Source organism: Lepeophtheirus salmonis, chromosome 11, assembly GCF_016086655.4.
Source record: "Lepeophtheirus salmonis chromosome 11, UVic_Lsal_1.4, whole genome shotgun sequence".
NCBI lineage: Eukaryota > Metazoa > Arthropoda > Copepoda > Siphonostomatoida > Caligidae > Lepeophtheirus > Lepeophtheirus salmonis.
Window position 1 is genome coordinate 20,741,650 of NC_052141.2, and position 7,379 is coordinate 20,749,028.

The following is a 7,379-nucleotide window of genomic DNA, read 5'->3' on the forward strand; positions in this document are numbered from 1 at the left end:
AGATGGTGGCTGCTAAGGGAGAACATGTTGAATAAATTTATTGTTTAATATCATTTCTAACTTTTTCATATTAGCAAATACACTCCAAATTCCATTTTTATCAAGCAGGTTGAGTTTTCAGATAGTTCCAATTTATCGTAGACACCATGTATAGCCTGAGTCATAAAATTAAAAATAGTCGGACTTAGACTTTTAAACTAATTTATGTACATAATCTAAAATTTAAAACTAAATTTTAGTATAATAATGTATAAAGTTTATTTCTCACTTGATTTTCCTTCATTGTTTAATTCATTTAAATTGTTAATAGAATAACTAATGAAAAAAAAATTGAAAAAAAAAGATTTTCAAAATTATAAGCGATTCATAGATGAAATACGTGGAGTCGGACTTTAATCAATGAAATAAAGTATTCTGCATAGAAGTGGCAAGTTGATATCCATCATTAGGTGTCAATATACTGTGGAGCTTGTATCGTACGTAATGCGTATGGGATTATATAATTTCTTTTGTTTTGTAAAGTAGTTTTTCCTTGAATATCTAGTTACACTTTTGCATTGAGTTATAAAGGATGTCTTCTGGACCTAGTAGAAGGATTATCTTGGTTGGAAGTTTTTCAAAAATTACCAACAACATCGGGAAAAGGATTCCGTGCTAAACACTAGGACGGCAACCAATAACTACAGCCTATTGTTTCGGGATTTAAATCTAAATTCGAAAATGTCAAAGCCTATCTCAGAAAACAGAAGAATGTCATGCTTCAGGTTTTGAATTCCACCGATTTTAATGTTCATGTACAACTATGTAATTGTACATATTCACTATCAATAGTTGAAGAAAAACAACTACATAATTCCACCACCACCATCATTTTTTTTATCTGAATATAATTAGAAAGCTGAAAACTCTCCATTTTTCAAAAAAAAAACGACCAATAAAACATTTTTTATCCACCTCTTAGCAATAAAAAACATTTTTCAGCATGGTTCATGATTTTTATCGACACTCTACAGGTTCTGTCGCTCAATCATTGACTCCCAAGGAATTAAATACAAACTTGAGCACCCCAACTACGAAAAAGTAAGTATCAAACTCTTTCACATGAACCACTTCTTATAGCCCATTTGTATATACTTAAAATATAATAGATGGACACAATGTATACAATTCAAAATCGAAGAAAAAGAGAATTGTGAGTCATATTAAAATTCAAGTAGCATCCATTTGGATTGCTTGAATAAAAACCTTCATAATAACCAGTGATGGGGAACTTAACTTATCTTTTTTAACTAGTTATATTAAAGTTAATTATTATTTTATTTTATAATAACTAGTTGAGTTAATGTTAAAGAAGACGTCATCAATGAAAAAACTCATTTTTGGATTTTCTCAAATAAAAAGGATAAATTTAAATAAAATAAAATAAATCATAATCTTCATTAATATTTTGATTTTGGGAAAAAAACGCGTTTTGAGGGTCTCTCTGGTTCTCGTATAAAGCAATCAATCCCCCCCTTTAATTTCTTTTTTCTCTCTGGAATCAATCAAATTGGATTTAAAAGACGTGTTTACTCCTATTTTTGATAAAATAATACCCAAATTCTTCGCGAACATTTCCTTACAGGTAAGGAATAAGATAAGATTTCAATTTTTTTGAAATTGTTTAATGAAACATTGTCTTAAATTAAGGCGAGCACAATTTGCTCCTATAGTATATTTAAGTAAATTTGAATAAAGCTAAAGTTAATTTCGAAATTAACGTTATTAACTAGTTAAGTTAATGCTAATTAACTTTGGAATAATTTAAGTTAAATTAACTTACCTTTGATGTTAAAAAATAACTAATTAAGTTAAATAGAACTAAGGCCACATAATGAATATTATTCTGTTGTTCTGTTTGGGACTTTCTCTACTTCTAATTGAACGATCAGGAAAAAAAAGTTCTAACTCCCAACAACAATAAAAAAAGCAATGCAAGCAAAGTTAAGTTATAGTTTAAATAAAGCTGTTTAAATGATTAACTAGTTGAGCTAAAAGTTAATTTACTTAACTAATTAACTTATCTAAGTCAATTAGTTAATTACATTACTTGCCAACTCTGATAATAACTTATAATAATTATTTATTAAGGTGATTAACAATGACAAACGCCTATGTTACTCCTAGCTGTGTCGTGGGTCACCCGAGGAAGAAACTCCCACCACATAATTCAACCCACCGACTCCTGACTAATCCCATTCGTAGACAAAAGTGGATTGATGCCATCAAAAAAGTTCGCCATAACTAGGATTAGTCGTATGTTCACTTCATTTTCGTCCCGATGATTTTACTTATGAGTCAAAGGATTTGAATCCCAATAGAGAGAAAAATGAAATCTAAGATGGGAAAGTGAAAATACCCCGCAAAAAGAAGGTTCAGATCCTTTTATTTACTTTAACTTAACCAGTTATCGATCAATTCGGGCTCTCTCAACATTTAGGAACCCATCTGCATCTACGGCTACTTCAGCATATCCCCTTGAGAAGAGGAGAGAAATAATTAAATCGGCTTATAAAGCTGAAAAAATCCGTCCGTTTGAAACCGTCAGCTTCTTATTGATCCAATAACAGAGATTTCCGAAATATTTGAGGAAGTCAATGAATTGGAATGTGAAGGAGACTTAGATTTAGCTTTTCTGCAACGAACTCTGTAAGGCAGAAATTGGATTAACGAATAAAGATTCTTTGTAAGGTTGTTCTCTAAAAAAAATTTCTTGTTCCAACTGTAAGAATCTTTTAATTTTTATAAACCTTTCAATATCACAAGTATCCAAGCTGTTGCAGAAGAAGAAGCTAAAAAAGCAGTTTAATTGAACTGAGGACTAGAAGAGGACTTATTTATCCTTCAAACTTGTTCTTTTTCACAATTTGCTACATAAAAAACTTATTAAATATCATTTTGAAAAGAGAGCAGATTTTAGAGGAAAATTGTTGAACGCTTCATCCGCTTGTTCGACATTCCAAAGAATTAACAAGGAGAAAAAGGAATTCCCTCTTCCGGATAAAAATGTAAATCTGGCCACAAGTACTAGGATTCATTGATGAAGATTTCATGCAAAGTGTTCAATATCAACATCAGAAACTTCAGATTCAAAATCTTTTTTCTCAAAGAAAAGCTAGAAAATGATCCTGTGAGTTTTCCAAAAAAAAAAAAAAAACATTTTTGGTGACGCCTTTTAAGTTCAAGAATATATTTTATATTTTGATTAATATTTGTTACTCTTTTAATGCACAGTTATCACCCGACGTTGTAACAGAAGGTCTCAATTAAAGAGGATATATATTGACATACTGCTCAAATTTATTTCTCATTTCCATAGTTAACAATTCACAATTTTTTATGGTATTTCAGCACTATCTACCTTATTTGTCTTGCTTTGTTTCAGGTACTACACTTGTTACCTACTCTTGAATATTAGATATATAAATGCGGCTTCTTGAAGGTTTGTAAATACAGTTTAGTAGTTCAATAACTGCACTATTTTTATTGCAAAAGAATCAAGTCTTTTAAGGTATAATAAATGGGCCATTAATTTTTTTTATTCAAGGACAATAACTGCATTGCAAAAAAATAGGGTTGTAAATCCTAAGTATTTTTTAGAGTGTGAATTTTGCCACTTTTTCCCTCCCAATCTATGGACCAATTATCTTCCATTTTTTTATATACCGGGCCGTGCAGAATTATTTACCAATCATTGTTCAGAACATATCGCGGGCAATAATGCCCTTTCGAATGACTTGAGAAACAATTATTCATACATTTTTAGAATAATAAAATAGTTTGTGATCAAATTTAATCAATGTAGCCACCATTTGACTCAATGACACTAGTCAGGCAACGTCTGAAGCTGCCACAGACTTGCTGGATGTAATCGGCGTCCATGGAGGCCCAGGCCTTGTTGACAGCAGCCTTTAAGGCATTTATGTTCTTGTGTCGTTTTTTGTAGGCCTTGGTCTCCACGTGCGCCTAGATAGAGAAGTCTAGTGGGTTCAGATCTGGGCTCTGAGGGGGCCAGTAGTCCTTGGGCCGAAAGTTCATGTTGTCCTTGAGCCACTCCTGAACTTTCTTGGAAGCGTGGGCGGGTGCTCCATCTTGTTGAAAAACCCAAGGAGAGACTATGGATTTGATCCACGGAAGGACCTTGGCTTCATGGCCTTCCTGTTGGAGGCCACGAGACCCAACATCATCACCGAAGCAGGGTGCTTTGTTGTTGCCACATAGCGGTGCTTATCTTGCACATCTCCAAAGCTCACAACACGGTCATTTTGCCTGTTGAAAACAGGATCGACCGTAAAAGTTTTCTCCTCTGAAAAAATGATGATGCGTCCAGATGAGCTCTTGATATCATTCAAGATTTTCTGGCACGCTCAAGTCTGACTTCTCGCTGACGTTTAGTTAGCAGAGGGCGTTCAGTACGCCTCAGGGACTTTCCTCCAGCCCATTTCAATGCCCTTGAAACAGTTGATCTCGACGTTCCTATCTTTCTGGCTATGTCGGCAATGGACCTGTTGGGAGTCCTCTTGAACACTGCCTTTACTTGCCTTGTTGAGACAGTGGGCTTCCTGCAAGCCCCAGGGGAATGCTTGAGATCACCCCCAGCCTCCAAGGGCTTGGAAATGTTGTAAATTGTCTTCAACGAGGCCCCAACCTGTTCCTTAATGTTGTTATGAGGTACTCCCGCTCGGAGGAGGGCTGCAATTTCGATCCTCTTTGTTTCCTGATTGGACATGGTCTCACGTGTGGAAGTTGTTACGCTCTCACAGGAAGGATTTTTGTTTATTTGAACAGTAACAATACGAAACAATCAGATTAGTTGCCACCAAACCTCTTAAAAAGTTTATTTACATCATTGGTAAATAATTTTCAACGGCTCGGTATATAAATAAGCTGCTTAGGTAAAAAAATTGTTGTGGAAATTGAATTTGGTATGAGTTTTTAAGTAATGATTAACTAATATGAATAAAAATTTAGATCTAAGGGGATTAAAACAAGTGTATAGATGCTTCTTATTCAATAGAATTGATTAATTGATGGATATAAACGCATAAGGGGTTTAATGTTCTTTCTCGGAATATTATTACAAGCTATATTCATCGCAACCTAACCAGCTTATTTTATAAAAATTCCTTAGTAAATATTTAAAAACTAAATTGACCAAAAATCAACCAAAATCGACCTTTTTTAAATGCAATTTTTTTTAAATTAAAATGTAACGTCTATTCTATAATTTCAGCTAAAATATAGAGCACTTGAAGAAAAAACAAAAAAGATATTAGCTTCTAAGTAACGTCCTTCATTGTACTCATTTTTTGGTAGTTATGTACATTTTTTATTAGTTGTAATCAAGATGGAGTAATCAATCCTTCATTTTTGAAATGCTGAAACATTTGTTTCAATTTTTTATTTCCTTTGATTTTCATCTATATGATTCTTTCATTTCGAAATGCGGCACTGAATCATAGTCATACCCAGAAACTTGATTTTAAAAAAATGCTTTAAAGGAGATAAACAACCTTTAAAGTTTTAATGGTCATTTTCGTGATCTACAACTTAAATACCACTAGTCAGTGTGCGTTAGAGACTGGTGGACAAAATGTTGTTGCATGTTGTTATCGAGGGAGTGGACAAGGAGTTCCTCAGTGACAGGACCAGGTTGTAAGCTGTGGTTTTGAGTCATTTACTCCACTATGAACACCGATTACTGAATTGTGACTATATTTTAGGATAATAATTGTAATATACATTATCCTCACCCTGTACATATGTAAAAGTTCAAAGAATAATATTTAACTCTGAATAAACAAGATTGATAAATAAAGATACTTTTGGAATCCTTTTCCCTTCTTTTTTTTTTTTTAATCATCCTTCAATTTCATTTCAAATTATTTTGAAATGTATTAAAATACATGACTATATTTTCATTGAAATGATGTAATCTATATTTAGTAATTTGTCATTCAAAATAATATTCCATTCATACTTTTTGTCTTCAAACAAGAATTAGTTAAGTAATTCATACCTTCCATTATGACATTATTATTTGCATCTAGTACTAACGAGGTAATAATAGATTCATTGTTAGGAGTTATGTCGACGAACAGACAAACTTTTTTTTAATAATATAGATCACTATCATTGGGATAATGTTCAAAAAAAAAAAAAAGAGTGGGAAAATCAACATGGTAACCTTGACAATTTGAATAATGTTTTGGATGAGAGAAGCTTATCTGTCGTTGCATTTCAATAGATCAGCTACAATAAGTATTGTATCAGTCCTTATTTATTCGATTGAGTCCAGTCGAGTCTTAGGAACGATCCCATTACTCCTTGGGACCGGTACTTCAGACTGTCAGTACGAAAACGGATTAAAAAAAGAATAAATGAAGTTGAGTGAGATCATCAGGGCCTGTACTGAAACTGAACTGAACGGGACTCTAGTCTTCTGTACTGTATCAGGACTGACTCAACAGAAGCTACAAGTATCTCTGACAAGGAGAGAAGGAAATAAACAGGGACATGGGCTAGAATTACTTTGGGTCCGATCCTCAATTCTACTTTGTGTCCATCACGGGCACTACAATACTATTATAACTCAGCAACAAATCCTCAGGGCCACTCTCGTCTAGAGGCTTTAGAAAATAAATCAATGAAACACTGTTCAAGTTGAAACTACAAAAAGTTTCACACTCATCTTAGGTCATATTTTTAAAATTAGTGCAGGGGAAAAATTATAATTACTAGTGATGTGGTGCGAGCTGAATTTTGCTAACCGAATTATTTTAGAGTTTCTAAAAAAACATTCGAGGTATAGCGAGATATACTCCCTACTTGCCTGAATACTCGTTACTGACTCAAACACTTTTTGCTTGCAAAAAACTTATCACTACAAAAAATCATTATTTTTTAAAGAATTATTGAAACAATGGGTGATTTTTTTAGATCCTTGATCGGCATCGTAGTTGCTCTTCTATCAAGCATTTCTTTTGAGGCCCAGACAATTTTTTTTTTCTATACATAATGATAGACTGATAGTTGTAAAGTATTATCCTTCATAAAATAATTTATTGCAACTTCATGGATGTTTTCCAAGTGTCGTTTGACTCGTGTCGTTCTGTTGACACCAAAACTTTTATATTTTTGCTGCATAGACTGGTAATTTCTTTTAAAGACTTATTTTCTTTAAAAAAGGTCCTTCCAGCTAATTATGTAGGATATCAAAAATGTAATATATGATTTATTATTTTTTTTCCCAAAAATTTAACGTTTTGTCACTAACTCTGGATTTTCGAATTTTTTTTTGAAAATATGTAATGTTTGAAAAAAAAATTCCAAAACTCTTT

At 32.8% G+C, this 7,379-nt stretch overlaps 1 long non-coding RNA gene across 2 annotated transcripts; it reads left to right on the top strand.

Moving 5' to 3' along the window:
• The first annotated feature begins 542 nt into the window (after positions 1-542).
• On the top strand, positions 543-3,325 carry LOC139906605 (uncharacterized). 2 transcript variants are annotated; one of them, XR_011782242.1, is made up of 3 exons: positions 543-1,080; positions 1,149-1,624; positions 2,131-3,325. It is a non-coding gene; the product is annotated as an uncharacterized lncRNA (long non-coding RNA). The 2 variants fall into 2 exon arrangements; XR_011782241.1 differs by having other exon boundaries at positions 551-1,624.
• The last annotated feature ends 4,054 nt before the right edge of the window (positions 3,326-7,379 follow it).